This window comes from Dasypus novemcinctus, chromosome 24, assembly GCF_030445035.2.
Source record: "Dasypus novemcinctus isolate mDasNov1 chromosome 24, mDasNov1.1.hap2, whole genome shotgun sequence".
NCBI classification, from domain to species: domain Eukaryota; kingdom Metazoa; phylum Chordata; class Mammalia; order Cingulata; family Dasypodidae; genus Dasypus; species Dasypus novemcinctus.
In genome coordinates, this window is record NC_080696.1 from 16,219,557 (window position 1) to 16,236,326 (window position 16,770).

General features: G+C 51.2%; 1 protein-coding gene across 2 annotated transcripts in view; it reads left to right on the plus strand.

Annotated features, from left to right (window-relative positions):
* Nucleotides 1-7,119: 7,119 nt before the first annotated feature.
* The window catches only part of BANF2 (BANF family member 2), a 37,850-nt gene continuing 28,199 nt past the window's right edge, over nt 7,120-16,770 (plus strand). The window contains exon 1 of one of the 2 annotated variants that reach the window (XM_004472391.4): nt 7,120-7,375. The gene's annotated coding sequence lies outside the window, so the exon portion shown is untranslated. Of the gene's footprint in view, nt 7,376-14,116; nt 14,207-16,770 lie in introns of those variants that run through there. The other variant, XM_071211563.1, reaches the window with a different exon arrangement.

The window sequence follows — 16,770 nt, forward strand, 5'->3', positions numbered from 1 at the left end:
AGAAAATGAGGAAAAACAAAATAACAGATGAATGACGTTTTCCTGGCAATTTACTGTTTCTAAAGTGCTTTGCAAACGACCCTTGCTGCAACCCTGTGAGGGGAGTATCATTATTTTGACCTGCAGTTGACAGATGAGGCAATTGAGATTCACAGAAGTCGAGCAGCTTGCCCAGGGCTACACACTTGTAAGTGACTGTGTTAAATATGACAGATGGTGGCGAGTGCAATTAATACCACTGCACTGCATACGCCAATGTGCAATTGCCAGGGACGAAGAGCTCAGGACTCCACGCTCTAGTCCAGCCCTTCATCCCCGCGTTCCTGAATTGACCAACAAACCCAACGAACAGGACCTCTAGCCCCAGCGAGCTAGCGGGGTGGAGGGGTGGACAGTCTGCGTCGCTAGACTGACGTCCAGCGTGTGGCAAGTGTTCTGAAGCAAACACGCAGGGTGGCGTGCTGGAGAAGAGCTGGTGAAGACTTGGCGGTCTGTATTCTCTCTCTCTCTCCAACCCAGCCTGTTCACCAGGAGTCAACTCACCCTTTCCAAGCCCCTCCTGCCTTGGCTTGCTTCCCCCTCCCTCACCACATCAGACCCTATTCCTCTACCTGACTTGAATGGAGCTGCATGAACTGGTGCCCGCCTAAACCTGCCAAGCTCCACCGCTTCCTGTCTGTGCCCAAAGCACACTTTCCCCTATGGTGAGCACCCATTTCCACCCTCTCCACCGCTCCGGTGCTCCCTCTTGTTGGTGGGGCGCGCCACGCTGGACGAACTAGGTTTCTTTCTGCCCTTGAAGAGCCCCCAGCACTGGCTCAATTTAGAGGTTGCCCCTCCCAGCTAAGTCCCAGCGCTCACTGGTAGATTCTATACAGAGGAATCATGACTCTGCAGCAATGATAAAAGCTCACCAAAGGCCCAAGTCCTTCTTTGTTCCTCTGAATTCCCTGTGATTTCCCATTCTGCCTTGAGTTGCTTTTAGCTTCAGGAAGTCCTTCCTTAAATCTATCTTAATTCTCTCCTGCTTCACTGTGTACTTATTTCTTAAAGTTTTCCTCTTTGAGGCTTTAGGGCAGAGCTAAGGCCCCCACTTGGTGCTGGGCTTTGCTAAGTGTTCACGAGCTGCACATCAGTTAATTAGCAAGTGGCTGGTGCTTGAAAGATCATTCGATTCCCTCTTCCAGGTTCTTCCCTCCAAATTTAAAAGCTGCAGCTCATTAAACCTTTCTTCCACATCTTTTCCCCCAACTACTTAATCGCTGTGTGACTCTTCTCAAACTCTGTTAATCAAAAAAAAAATTAATTAGTGAGAGTTTTGAAGAAGTTCCTTAAAACAGAAGCAAAAAAGAAAGTATAATTCCGGGAAGGTACAACTCTGCGATTGAGTTCTGCGCCTTGAGTTTGGCCTGGCAAGCTCTTCGCCCAGCTCACAGATGAAACAGACGCCCAGCTCGGCCCAGCCGCCCCGGCTCCCGCCTGTAGGTGTGCTTCCTGAGCGCTTAGCCTGGCCCCAGCAGAACTCCTCTTCCTACGGTCAACTGCGGTCACGAAAACCAGGCCTGAGCCCAGCTTAGCCAGGGTTATTCAGATACTTTCATTCCTCTTTCCAGTGTCATTCGTTGTGAGGCCCCAGATTCTCATGGAATTTTTGGTGCCATCTGGTGTGTGTGTGTGTAGGAGAGATGGAAATTAACTTAGACTAATTCTCACTAAAGCTTTACTGACTTACCAAACTGCCTCTAATGAGAAGGGAGAGAGTGAGTGACGGCTGACTCTGAGGATGGGGGCTCTGGCCTCTTAAACTGCCCATCCCACAAGAGCCAGGTTTATGTTAAACATCAATATGAATTTTACATTCTTCTCCAAAATATATCCACCTAGGTGGTGTTTCTCAAAACGGAAATAGTTTTGTTACTTTTTTGGACATAAAAGTAGTACCTATGAATATATAATGTTGATAACACTGGAAGAGTTATCAAGAAAATTATGAAAACATCCCCTGAAATCCTAACTGCCCCATATGACATTTGCTATTTTTAACCTTCTACACTATTTTCTGTTTATAAATGCATAGGTAGATTTTGTTTTAATATAGTAAATTATTTACCGTCATGTAAAAAGATTCTGGCTATTTATCTGAAGGCATCAGGTCCGGACATTGGGTAACTGAACCCCCATTTTCCAGTCTGAAAGGCAGAGACTCAAGTGTGACCCCTCCAGGATTCATGTACATCTGAGAAGAGGGAAGGCAGAAGAACTTTCTGGAAGGGTACCGAACAGGCCCTTTAGGGGAGACATGGGGAGGACATCCCAGCCTCTGCTCACACCCCCGGAGGCCGGTGGGGCGCTGGGCGCAGCCCCGCAGGGGTGGACGCCGCCAGGAGCGGGGCACAGGCTGGCCTGTAGGAACGTTTGCAGGGTGCTTCTCTGCGCCACCCCCCTCCTTGACCCACCTACAGACCTAGATTAATCTTCCTTGCAGGGGGACCTCGTCCCCATTTGGCAGCGCCCTGCACGTGCCAATTCCTGAAGAAGAGTTTTCTTTCTTTCAGGCACCAAAATTAATGAGCTCCATCTTTGGCGTGGATGAGAAAATCCCACTGTGGCGCTGGCAGGGCTAACCCTGGCACCAGAATTTTAAAGAAAACCCACACTGAAAGCTGCGAGCAGAAAAGGTATGATTGGCCTGACATCCTTGCTCACCATGGCGGGGGGAGAAAGAAAGGGGGCGAGGAGCAAGGGAGCAGAGCTCTTGGCTGGGAGGGGCAGGCGCCACCAGAGGGGACTCCGCAGCCCGGCCAGGCGCGCGTCCGTCAGTCTGGGCCGGCCGCACAAAGTGCTCCTTCTCCGCAGCCCCCGGGCACGCTGGCTGGCGTAGGCGGGTTCCTTCAGCTGCTCCATGGGTCCCCCCTTGAGCAGAGGTAGGAACAAGCAGTGTTTACCTCTCCTTCTCCCTCTCTCTCTTTTTTTTGTTTTTGCAAAACTGTTGGCAGGCTGAACTGACTCCAGCAACATGTTGCTGATTTATCAGAGTATTTGCTCATTCATACAGTAAATGCTTTTTGTTGTTTTTTTATATTGTTTGTTTGTTTGTTTTTCTTTCAGTAAATGTTTTTTGGCACCTGCTGTGCTCCAGGGACTGTGGATACAGTGGTGAGCAAAACAGACAGTGGGGAAGCAGACTTGGCCCAGTGGTTAGGGCGTCCATCTACCACATAGGAGGTCCTCGGTTCAAACCTGGGCCTCCTTGACCCGTGTGGAGCTGGCCCACGCGCAGTGCTGACGTGCGCAAGGAGTGTCGTGCCATGCAGGGGTGTCCCCCGCGTAGGGGAGCCCCACGTACAAGGAGTGCGCCCCGTAAGGAGAGCCGCCTGGCACGAAAGAAAGTGCAGCCTGCCCAGGAATGGCACCGCACACAGGGAGAGCTGACACAGCAAGATGACGCAACAAAAAGAAACACAGATTCTGGGTGCCGCTGACAACAACAGAAGCAGACAAAGAAGAACACACAGCAAATGGACACAGAGAACAGACAACTGGGGCGGGAAAGGGAGAGAAATAAATAAAATAAATCTTTAACAAAAACAAAAACAAAAAAACAGACAGGGACCCTCTTGGCAGCTAGACTGGGGAAGAGGGTACACAGTCAGCATATAACAAAGACACTTCAGGTGCTAGTAAAAGTGGGGGATGGGACAGAACATGATAATGGAGCTGGGGGCATTTTAGGGTGCTTGGGAAGAGCTTCAAGCGGCAGTTGAGCTGAACTGTAATATATCTCCCTTCTTTTTTCGATGCGTCACCTTTGCTGAGTCAACTCTCCGTGGAGTCTGTGGGCTGGCCTGCCTTCACAAGGAGGTCTCGGGTCTCGAACCCAGGGCCTCCCACATGGTAGACGGGAGCTCATCTGCTTGAGCCACAGCTGCTGCCCTGTGGTGGTTTTAATACACACTTCTCTGATCACTAAGGATGGTGAGCATTTTTTCAACATTCAAGTTTCTTCAGAGCTGTAATTCTTTGTATCTTTTTTAAATTTGCACTTAATATGCATATTCCTCTATGCTGCCCCATAACCCTTGTATTAATGGCTTCTAACATTCCATCAGGAGAATTCTCTACAACATATTTAATCATTCCTCTATTAGATACTTAAATTATCTCCAATTTTCCGCAATTATAAATGACACTGAAATGAACACCTTAGTGCCTGTATTTCCCCCCATGTTTTAGGTTATTTCCTATAAATGAATCATGAAAACGAAAGTGGCCAGGCCAATGGCATTTTTTGTGGCTTTAAACCTGGGAGTGTAACATGCGGCACTGATACTGCCACTCTTCTGAGCAAGAGTGGCTCCACCTCCTCGCTCCATCCTGCACTCCCCGAGGCCCCTTTCACGAAGATTAGTCTTTCATCAGGAGGCAGAGCTAACGACTGCATCGTGCTAATTACGTTTTGAGGGCTGAGTACGGCTGAAGAGGCTAATGCTATTATTTTTTAAGATTTATTTTTTATTTATTTCTCTCCCTGGCCCCCCCCCCCAGTTGTCTGCTCTCTATGTCCATTCACTGTGTGTTCTTCTGTGTCTGCTTGCATTGTCCGGGGACACTGGGAAACTGCATCTCTTTTTTGTTGTGTCATCTTGCTGTGTCAACTCTCCGTGTGTGCGGTGCCACTCCTGGGCAGGCTGCACTTTCTTTCGTGCTGGGCGGCTCTCCTTATGGGGTGCACTCCTTGTGTGTGCTCTCCTTATGGGGTGCACTCCCCTATGCAGGGAACACCCCTGTGTGGCACAGCGCTTCTTGGCGCATCAGCACTGCACATGGGCCAGCTCACCACACGGGTCAAGGAGGCCCGGGGTGTGAACTGCGGACCTCCCATGTGGTAGGTGGACGCCTTATCCATGGAGCCAAATCCGCTTTCCTAATGCAGCTATTCAAGATTCATTCTTCCCCTAACCAAATTGAAAAGTGGGAAAGAAGAGACTAGGATGACTTGTCCCCTAAGAATGACCTGCCAAAAGCAGCGATGGGGCCAATTTTGTGACAGTTCCAGAATTTCGGTACATGGCGAGTCTGATTGGAACATGGTTGGGAACTCGAGTTGAGGACAAGATTTGATCATGCAGGGTTTTCTTTTGGAGTGTAGCTTTGTTTGCGGGACTTTCAGGGGCTGATGATGGGGATGACAATGATGGAGACAGGTAGGGACAACCCACCGCCAAGATCACGGAAGAACAGAAGTGAACCTGCCGTAGGTGAGGCTGGGCATAGCCACAGAAAGGCCACCAGAGACCCTGCCAACCCCTCTCTGAGCATCCCCGAGTCCCCCAAGGAGCAAACAAGAGCCACATTCTCTGTGACTCCATGTGTGCTTCCATATTCCCATTGCGGGAGGAATTGTTCAGAGAGGTGGGAAAGAGGAGGAAGCTGCGTAGCAAACCAGTGTCTGTACTTACCCGTGTGTGGAAGCAAAGGCCCTCTGCTGGATTGCGGGGACTTTTGCCCAGCTGGCAGGACGACCTTGATAAGACCCCAAGGGCAACCAGTGGAACACTTCTGTCCACCCTGAGACCTCACCCTTACCAGTGATTCCAAGAAACTTTTCATTTTGTTAAGCCCGTCCATATATCTATCTATCTATCTATCTATCTTTCCCCTCTAAATGTGGGTCTAGCAAGGACAAAAACCATTCCTTAGTCATCTTGTTTGGGTTTCCCTAGAAGCAGACTCTGAAACAGAGAATCAATGCAAGTAGTTTATTTGGGGGTGTGGGTAGACCCCAGGAAACACCGGTGGGGGTGAGGGCATGAGATGGACAAGGGAGGGCAGCTTTACGGGGTGTGTTGTCATGCCAGTCAGCTCTGCAGGGGACCTCTGGGAGATGGTGTGGGACACCTCTGCATTACCCCACCCGAGGAGGTCGGGAGCTGGGGTGTTTATCCACCAACCCCTAAATCATTGATGGAGGCCACTCCTGCGAGGCTTGCAGGGAGCAGCGTGGGCTCCAGCAGCTGGAGAAAGCCCTCGAGCAAAGGCACTGTGCCGGCAGGTGGAAGGCAGCCCACCTCTGCATGGAAGTGGCACAGCCAAGGAGGGGCGGGCAGACACTGGCAGTACCAGCTGTGTTCCCCAGCGCTTGGCTCAGTGCTGGCAAAGAGAGATCGTCAGGGAAGCCCAAGGGTTCCGCCAGCTTCGATCCCCAAAGCTGAGCTCGTGTTGGCTGGCCAGCAGCTCCTGCACACTGCCATCCGCTGGCTGCACTGGTTTAAGCCCAGGAGCCCGGTGCCCCTGGCATGTTAGGTCAATGCTTCTTGTAGTGGTCCCTGGGCCAGCAGCCTCAACAGCACCCAGGAAATGCTTAGAAATACAAAATCTTGGGCCTTGTCCCACACCTATTGAGTCAGCAACTTTGGGAGGTGGGGTCTGAACTCTGTAGTGTAACACGCCCTCCAAGTGATTCCAATGTACCCTAAATTTGAGAATCACTGTTTTAGAATCTGAAGTGTAGAGCAACCCAACAGCCAAGGGGAAGCCAATTGCTCCTTGGTTAGAATGTTCCCCACCTCTAACCCCAGGCGCCAGAAGACAATTGGGATGGACCCTCTAAAAACTGCTTTTTAAAATTATGAAATGTAAATTGCACCTAATCATCACTTACCTCCAATGGAAGGTAGCCCAGGCATACATACAATGGAAGATAAACCAAAAGACCTCTTTGTTGGATTTAACTAAGGGGGCGAGGGTTACCATTTATATTCCAGTTTCTTTTCCTGAGCTAATATTTGAATTCTTTTGCTTTCTCTGAGGACACACCAGGCGGGCAGTAGGGGTAGAGTCAGGGGTATAACAGGTTGAAGAAGCAGCTGCCTTGGAATTTTAAATCAGTCATAGAAAATATGCAAAGGAAATAGCTAGGAGGTGAGTGTACCCGAGTAGGTCCGTTTGGGGGGAACTTCCATAAAAGGTGGACTTGGTTCGATTGAGTCGTGCCGGGCCGAGGCAGGGGCGGGCACGGCGCCAGCGAAGGGCACCGCGTGGCCTCACGCCATGTTCTCTATTAGGTCAGACAAGGACTGCTTCTCCAGCTGTGCTGGCAGAGGGCTCCCCCCAGGCGTGTTCATTTTTTCAGTAGGGGCACTCCTTGCCCTCTCCTGTCCCCAGACCCCTTCTGGCAGGACCTGCCCCGGGCAAGTGACATCACAATGGAGGCCCTGCAGTGTCTCAGGCCTGATGGGCCCCACGGGTCCCAGGATATGTGCTTCACCTCCTGGAGTGGCCTCCAGTTGCAGATCCAGGCGAGCAGACAGACGCGCCTGCTGCACCGAGCTGTCACGTACTGTCGCGCGCGGCGCCGAGCTGTCGCACATCCCTGGTGAGTTCTCAGACCTTACCCTCGGAAGGAGATGCGGGCCCAGCTCTGGGGTCTCGTCCTCACACCAGGATCAGATGGGCGGGATCGCCGGTCAGGGGCGTGCAGGACAAACGCAGCGCTGGGCCGCGGCCCGGGCGTCCCGCCCGTCCCTTGAGCCTTGGCCTGCAGGGTAAACATCTGCAGGAAGCCGTAATCTAATCGCCACCCGGGCTTGCTTGCCACCTGCCCCAGCTCCCTGGGCAAAGGTCGATGGAGCGCTTGATAACAGCCCCAGGGGCAGAGAGGTCGGCTCTCACACAGCAAATGGACTGGAGTCACAGGCAGCCACTGGCCGAGTGACACGTCGTCCCAGCAGGAGGGGCAGAGGTGGCTTTGGCTCTAGTGAGAGGGATGCCAAAACCACCTCCCCTTCCAAAACGCGCACGCTGGCCCTTCCTTTCCATCCACGTTGCCTTCTCTCTTTGGCTGCTTTTCTTTCGTCTTTATTTATTTTTTTAATGTTACATTAAAAAAATATGAGGTCCCCATATCCCCCCCAGCCCCCTCCCCCCACTCCTCCCCCCATAACAACAACCTCCTCCATCATCATGAGACATTCATTGCACTTGGTGAATACATCTCTGAGCACCGCTGCACCTCATGGTCAATGGTCCACATCATAGCCCACACTCTCCCACAGTCCACCCAGTGGGCCATGGGAGGACATACAATGTCAGGTAACTGTCCCTGCAGCACCACCCAGGACAACTCCAAGCCCCGAAAATGCCCCCACATCACATCTCTTCCTCCCACTCCCTACCCCCAGCAGCCATCATGGCCACTTTCTCCACACCAATACTTTGGCTGCTTTTCAATCCAATTCCCCGTGATTCTTCAGTGCATCCAATCTTTCCCCACCCGCCTCCCCTCCTTTTTTTTTTTTTTTTTAACTTTTTATTGTAGTAACACATGAATACCACTCAAAATTTCCTATTTTCACCGTTTTCAAGTATACAACTCACTGGTGTTAATTCCATTTGTAATAATGTGCTGCCACTACCAACATCCATTTCTCCAACTTTTTCATCATGTCAAACAGAAGTCCAGCACCCATTAAACAATAAGTCGTCCCCTCCACCACACCCCAGCACCTGTAACCTGTAATCTACTGTAGGTTTCTCTGAAATTTGCTTCTAGGTATCTCATATAATCAGATCATACACTATCCGTCTTTAGTGTCTGCCTTATTTCACATGACATGATGTCTTCGAGGTTCATCCACGCTATAGCAGGTGCCAGAGCTTCATTCCTTTTATGACTGAATCATGGAATGGCTGTCCCACATTTGGTTTAGCCATTCTTCTGTTGATGGGCACTTGGGTGGCTTCCACCTTTGACAATAGTGGACAATGCCACCATGAACACCGGCGTTCTTCCTTCCATTCTGGGATACCTTTGCAGTGAGAGAGCTTTGGGATTATTGCAGGAATGGATCAGATAGATTAGGACCCTGGGAAGGGAGCCAACGTTGCAGAACATGGTGGGGAGGGGGCGGAGACCGAAGCCAAATCTCTGAGAGTGTGCTGGCTCCGCCCAGAGGGACCACCAGCAGTGGGTCAAGGGAGGCTTGAGGGCCAAGGAAACCAGTAGGGGGGACACCAGGAGGCAGAGCCAGCCTCCCTGCCACATCCTCCTCAAGCTCTCCCAAGTCTGTCCATCAGCCCCAGGTGTCCAGATGGGCCACTTGCTACTTGCAAGTACCAGAATGTCTGTACAGCAGCAGCTCACCTCCTCACCCACAGTTGTTGCTTTGCTGGGGGACCCCATGATTTTGAGGAGGTTTCTGGCTTTTCTTGACTGTGAGAGGCAGAAAGGGTAGTGACTGATATGGTGCTTTGAAGCTGTGTGTACCCCAGAAAAACATGTCCTTAACTGTAATCCATTCCTGTGGGTGTAGAACATGGTAAGTAGGACGGTGTGGCTCACCTCAATCAGGATGGGTCTTAATTCCCTTCCTGGGGTCCTTTATAAGAAAATGAAATTCAGCCAAATAGGGAGAAAGCCACAGGGAGCGAGAAGCTACAGCAGTAGAACCTGGAAGAGAAGGAGACGGGAGACACTGCCATGTGCCTTGCCATGGGCCAGGGGAACCGAGCACTGCCAGCAGCCAGCCCCAGAACGCCAGATGCGAGAAAGCAACGCCTTGACGCTGCCTTGATTTGGACATTTTCCTGACCTCAAAACCTTGAGCGAATAACGACTCATTGCTTAAGCTAAGCCATCTCGTGGTATTTACTCGAGCAGCCTAGGAAACGAAACCAGGTGGTCAGAGAAATCTTTTACCCTGCAGTCTTGCAAGTCCTCCTTGTCTTATATGAATGAAGAACGTGTTGGGCTGAAACTGACCTCACTTCACACTCGAGAGTCCAAGATGCCAGGGGTCACCAAACCTGCTGAGAAAAGTTTCACTCCGTCTTAGGTCCTGCTGAAATCAAAGGAGATTAGGAGCAGAGCTAGAGGGGCCTCCAGTCTTCTCCTTTGGAGAGGAGGGAAGGAACAAGCACTGATTAAGCATGTGTCACCAACCAGACCAGTGACCAATACGATTACCCTGTGGCAGTTTGAGATGATTTATGAATGCCAAACACGGGAGATTGTTTTTAAACTGGTCTTTTCCTCTGGGCGTGATACCCTTTAATTGTATTAAATTCAAAGGTTTTAAATTTACTTGATTAAATCAATTTAGGGCTTTTGAGTTGACCACGTCAGGAGGGCATGACTCTGGTTGAGTCCCCACCCTGTCGGTGAGCTGATATAAATGGACACTCACTCAAGAAGGCACACAGAAGAGGAGAGAACTTGGCCATTTCGGTCCTGCCATGTGACAGGAAGGAGAAAGCGCCAACAGCTAAAGCCCTGGGAAGAGAGATGAGCCATTTGCCTGATAGTTTCCAGTCGAAGAGAACAGAGCAGCTGAGCAGCTGAGAAGGCCCGAGAGACCAGGCTGGCATCTTGGTGAGAAAGCAGCCTTGAGATGGACTCTTTAGGGCCTTGTAACTGTGAGCTTCCACCCCTAATAAATACCCTTTCTAAAAGCCAACCCATTTCTGGTACTTTGCATCAGCACCCCTTGGACTGACTAATACATACCACAGCTCTGCGAACAAATTAGCTTGAGCTCATTTTACACCTTGGGCAATGCAGAACTGTGTTCTGGGCTGGCGCCACATTTAAAGAGGGCACTAATCTAGTCTGTCTACACTCCACAAACAGACCAGCGCCCCCGCCGTTAGAGTGCTGTGAAAGTGGATGGCTGCTTTGCAAGGCAGTGAGTGTGTCGTTGGAAGCAGCCAGACGAGCCAGGTGCCCCTCTCAGCAGGGCTGGAGACAGAATTCTTGCAGCGCAGTTGGGAGCTGGACCAAAAGGCCTTCAAGGCCCTTTCCAACTCCAGGATCGTAGGAGCCTGCTACCTTGCTAACACTCTACCCTGGAGGCCAAATGGGCCAGGCCTTCCAGGGCGGCCGTGAGCTTTGCGTTAGGATGCAAAAGCTGGAAGGAAACTGCCCAGGTAGGAAACAGAAGTCCGGGCTGGGTGAGGGCGTCATTCAAGGCCCCAGCTTCAATTCATGGAATAAATAATTGTTCAATGAATGAATGAAAAAATGAATGAATGCAGAGTCAGGATGGGGACTGGGCCCAAACGCTAATGTTCTTTGCGCTCATCATGCTTCCTCTCCTAAGACTCTTTCATATCAAGATTATGACCCAGCCAACATTTACTGAGCACCTACTGTATGCCAGGTGTGTTCACAGAGTTCCTGGAATCTGCCCTTGCCCTGACAGGTGGGCCTGACCATCCCTGTTTCTGAGTTGAGGACGATTCGGTAGATTGCCCAGGAGATCAGGGAATTTGTGGGGCTATCGCACACGGCAGGGCCCGCTAACTCCGCGGAGGACACGCATCTTCATCTGCTGCCTCCTGGCTGGCACGGGGAAGCATTATTTTTCCGCGGCCTTGTCTGGAAACAAATTGCCAGAGACTTCCCCATTGCACAGCGGCTATTTCCAGCCCCTCTAGACGTTTGTCCTGGCTGATGCTGGTCTCCGCTTCCCGCTCTGACAGGACAAGACGGAGCGCCTGTTTCCACACCAACAGATGTTATGCGCCAAGGAAGAAAATATGCTAATCGAAATCAGCTCCGGCTAATTGTAGCAATTTCTCTTCTGCGCGTTGCCCTGAAATAGTAGCCATGCTGGGTTCTTTTTTCACATCAGGGAGCCCCAAATTGGCAGCCTAAATGAGGTTGCAAAAGAGTCAGTTAAACAAGCCTCTTTGCTGCCAGTTCCCATGGAGGAGTCCTTGAAAGTGCTTTCTCAGTTAAGACCCGGGTTCAACTCTTTGTGGATGCGGCATCTCTCTTTGGGTAATTTGGACCTGCTTTGGGGCTGGAAGAGCCTCATTAAACCCCAGAGAGAAGGGGGCTCCAGAGGTTTAATAAAGTGCCAAGTCCAAGAGCACCTAGCCTGACCTCCAACTCCAATCCTGGCTAATTTCTGATTTTGTTCTTTAACCAGCCCTGGCCTATAGAACTTTCCATGCTGATGCAAACATTCTATATCTGTGCTGGCTAATACAGCAGCCACAAGCCACAAGCGGCTATCGAGCACTTGAAATGGGCTACTGCGACCGAGGAACTGAAATTTAGCTTTTGCTTCATTTTAATTGGTTTTAGATTTAAGTAGGCATGCATGGCTCATGGCTGCGGAACTGGACAGCTCAGGTCTTGCCCCTTCTGACTTTTCTCACCCCCTTCTTGCTCCTTTTCTCACCCTCGGCCTCTCAGACTTTCTGCTCGTCCTTAAACAAGCCAAGTATGTTCCTTTCTCAGGGCCTTTGCACAAGCTATTCCTTCTACGGGGGCCACCTTTTCCTCTGATCATTTTGTAGTTTGTTCCTGTTCAACATTCAGGTCTCAGGTCAAGTGCATCCGCTCAGAGAGACCTACCCTATTATATCTAATATTGTCCCATCCCCATTCCACACTGCTCTTTATCTCCCTGAAAAGATCTTTCTTGTGGTTTTCTTGTCTATTGCCTCCTCCCCTGACCAGAACATCAGCTCCATGAGAGCAGAGCGTGGTCTACCTGGCTCACTTCATCCCTGTGCCTGGAAGGCTGTGTGGCATGTGGAACAGCACTTATTGTATGGAACATGCTCAGCACAATGTCCAGAGAGGGAGCGCCCTGCAGATTGCCCATGGCCACATCTCTGCTTTTTAGTGAGGAGTAAAGACAGTCACTGCATGAGTTACCTTTTGCTGTGTAACAAACTAGCCCTGAAACTTAGAGGCTTAAAACAGCAATGATTTATTAAGTCTCATGATTCTGTGTGTCAGGAATTTGGGTGGGATTCAGTTCCAGGTGACAATGGTCAGGGTCCCTGTATTAGTTTGGAGCTGGGTGGACCCCAGAAGAGCCTGTCCTTAAAGCTAATCCATTCCTGTGCATGTAAACCTAGTGCAGATGGGGCCTTTCGATTAGATTCAGTTAAGGGGCCTTCCTTTTGATTAGATCACTTCAGTAGAGCTTGACCCAGGGTAGGTCTTAATCCTCTTACTGGAGCCCTTTATTACAGAGGAGTAAAAAGCCATAGCATTTTGAAAACTAAAACAGCTGCCCATCGGCTGCGTTCACCTGGTGGCTGGGCCGGAGAAGAGGGACCAGAAAGGCCTCATCACATACCCAGCCCTTCAGTTTCCTTGGTTGCTCAAGAGAACACCACGCAATGGGTTCGCTTATAGTTTTTAGGCTCATAGTGTTGAGTCTAAGAGAAAGTTCAAAGTCAAGGTGTCATCAAGGTGATGCTTTCTTCCTGAAGACTGGCCTTCTGGGGCCGGCTGCAGGCAATGCTTGGTCCTGGGCTCCTCTGTCACCTGGCAAAGCACATGGCGGCCTCTCCTGGCCTCTCTCTTCTCTTCCAGGTTCATATGACCTTCAGCTTCTGGCTTCCTGGCTCTCTCTCTCTCCTATAGGACTCCAGGGATGGGATTAAGACCCCTCCTCACTGAGGTGGGCCACACCGTACCTGAAGTCACACCCACAGGAATGGATCATGTACGCTTCTCTGGGGGACACACAGCTCCAAAGCACCTCATCAGGCAACACGGAAGTCCTCCCGGGCACCTCCACATGGCCAGCCGGGGCTTCCCGACAGCAAGGAGGCCTCAGGGCTTTTTATGTGGCAGTGGCTTCGAGAAGGTGCCAGCCATGCAAGGGCTGGACCCAGGCTACCATATTCTATTGGTCTATTGGTCAAAGTCAGTGGCAAGGCCAGGCCAGATAAAGTGGGAGGGAGCTACGGCCCCTCTCGTTGGGAGGAACAGCTCACACAGATAGGGAGAGAGGGGCATCGATGGCGGCCACGCGCCATTACCCTGCAGAGCTGCTTCTCAAACTTGGATATGCACGTGGGTCGCCTGGGAATCCTGTTAAAATGCAGATTCTGATTGGGAAAGTCTGGGGTGGGGCCTGAGACTCTGCGTTCCTAACAAGCATGCCAGGAGAGGCCAAGACTCCAGGAGCACAAACCACACTTGAAGGAGACCGTGGGGCAGGAACTCAGTGTAGTCCCATTTGACAGATGAGCAAATAGCGGAGGCTTTGGGAGCTGAATGCCCCGCTCCAGAGGGTATAACCGGCCAGGAGATGAGCCGGAGCTGGGATCCTTCCTGTTCAGCTAATACCTGTGTGTTCAGCCGAGCCGCCAACGGGCACTTTGCTTTATAAAATGCCAATCATGATGCTGGCCGCACGGGGCCGTGGAGTGGCGCTGAGCGAGCACGCGTGACGAGGTAGGCCCTCAGTGGGGGTGTCGTTAGAACTCTTCTGCCCACATCAGCACTGCACAGCGCTGACGCGGAACCCGTCTGGACGGAAAGTGGGTGCTTGGCTCCGGCAGTGCTCTTTGCCTTCCAGGCCCTCCCTGCCTGGCACGCTCAGCGTCTTGACAAGCCCTGGCCCTTCCGCACTTGGCCAGGCCTCAAGCCTCTTCCACGTCTCCAGGGCTGGCTCCGCGCTGGGGGGTGGGCACGGTTCCCTAAATCCCGTTCTGCTCCCTTTAGTAGTTCCTTTCCGGCCCTCGGCAGGGTGGAGGAAGTTCAGGGCAGGGGTCGGGCACTCCAGGCTCCCCCGGGGGACAGGGCTCTGGAAGCTAGGGGGGGCCGCAGGCCGAGGACGACTGCCAGGAGGCCGGGCCGACTCCCTGCAGATGGAAGGAAAACCACCAGTGTCTGGGAGACAGGGGCCTGTCACAGAGGGTAGGGGTTAGCCTGGGACTTAGCCGTTGTGTGACCCTGCCCAAGTCACTTTCTCTTTTTTTTTTTTTTAATTTCTCTCCCCACCCTGCATTGTCTGCTCTCTGTGTTCATTCGCTGTGTGCTCTTCTGTGTCTGCTTGCATTCTTGTCATGCGGTATCGGGAAGCTGTTGCTTTTTTTGTTGTGTCTTCTTGCTGCATCAGCTCTCTGTGTGTGTGGCGCCGCTCCTGGATGGGCTGTGCTTTTTTTGCACAGGGCAGCTCTCCTTGCATGGCGCACTCCTTGAGCATAGGAGGACACCCCTGCATGGCACAGCACTCCTTGTGTGCAGCAGCACTGCACCTGGGCCAGCTCCACACGGGTCAGGAGGTCCTGGGTTTGAATCCTGGACCCTCCATATGGTAGGTGGATGCTCTAAGAGTTGAGCCACAACCGCTTCCCCCAAGTCAATTTCTGTCTAGGCCTTGGTTACTTTGTTGATAAAATGGGTAAGCCAGAGTTAGGTTAATTTTCCAAAGTGTGTTCAACAGAAAATTAGCGCCCCCCCCCAATCTTCTTCCACTCTTGGGGATTCACAGTGCGCTACGGCACATTTGAGGCTCTGAGAAGTCCTGTGCAGTAAGAGAGCTGGTGGCTCGGCCTAACCCGTCGTCCCTAACCTTCCTGACTGCACAGCCTCATAAGTACCATCCATGAGCAGGCCCTGGCCCAGCGTCCTGGAACGTGCCTGGAACAACTTCCAAGTCACTTCTGGTGCTGACGTTCTCCTTTGGCTGAAGAGCCCCCTGCGTCTGTGCTGGCCGTCAGAGGCCCGGTGAGCTGTGGACCCTCCATAAGTTCCAAGGCCCCTCCTCTCGGCTCCCTTCCACCCAGAGGGAGGAGTCTGGGCCGCCTTGGCATTTTCAGCCAGGCTGGCATGCGCTAGAAATCAAGCCTTCACCGGGGGAGCTTTGGAGGTGAAAATCGAGGTGAGGCTTTCGGGAAAGGTGCTGGGAGTGGAGCTGGCCCCTGAGGGGGAAGATGGAAGTGCAGGCGAGAATGGTGGTTTCCTGTTTGTAGATATTCTGGTGGGGAGATTCAAAACAATGGGTCATGGGAACCACATCCAAGGTGGAAAATGAGAACCACTCAGCCCATGATGAAGGTTCCAGAAGAGCTGAAGTTTGAGAGCAGAAGTCCTGAATCTGGGGTCCCCAGCCCAGGACCCTCCTGAAATTTGATGTCAAATTTTATTTATATGTGCAAGTGGCATTTTTCTGGAAGGAGGGTCTACAGCAAGAGATACAAACCGATGGTATGGGTTTGATTTATTGGGTCCACATAGCGTTTAAATATTTTTAATATTTAAAAATTGGGGATTTGCACATAAAAATGTAAATGTTTGGCTTCTCTTGAAAAAAAACAAACAAACAACACAACCAAGAGCCTGCCACTGGGAACCCACATTCCTGGCTACACTTGAGAGGGGCGATCCCCTTTTAATGACGTGTGGAGCCCCAGCTTGCCCTAGGCCAACAGAGGCCCGATGGCTCTCGCATTTCATTGACCTTGCCCTATTTTTCCTCCCTGATTCATTTTCTTAACTTGTCTGACCCCTCTGGCTTTCAAGTTTGGAAGCCTGATCTAATCTTTTAATAGATGCTCCATGGGTGCCAGACTCAAAAAGGTCATTGAAAGTAAGATCCTTTCCAGCTTAAATTCTTCCCTGACAATCCTTAGCAGGAGTAGACCACCAGGTGTATCCAGGCCAGGAAAACAGATTCTCTCCCACTAAAGAATATGATTATGTTCTGTGTCCAAGGACCTGTTTACAAATGGGCAGGCTCATCTTTTTTTTTTAAGATTTATTTATTTATTTATTTATTTATTTATTTATTTATTTATTTATTTCTCTCCCTTTCTCCCCCCACCGTCGTCTTTGTCTGCTTCTGTTGTTGTCAGCGGCACGGGAATCTGTTGCTTTTTGTTGAGTCGTCTTGTCGCATCAGCTCTCTGTGTGTGCGGCGCCATTCCTGGGCAGGCTGCACTTTTTTTCGCGCTGGGCGGCTCTCCTTACGGAGCGCACTCCTTGCGCGTGGGGCTCCCCTACGCGGGGGACAC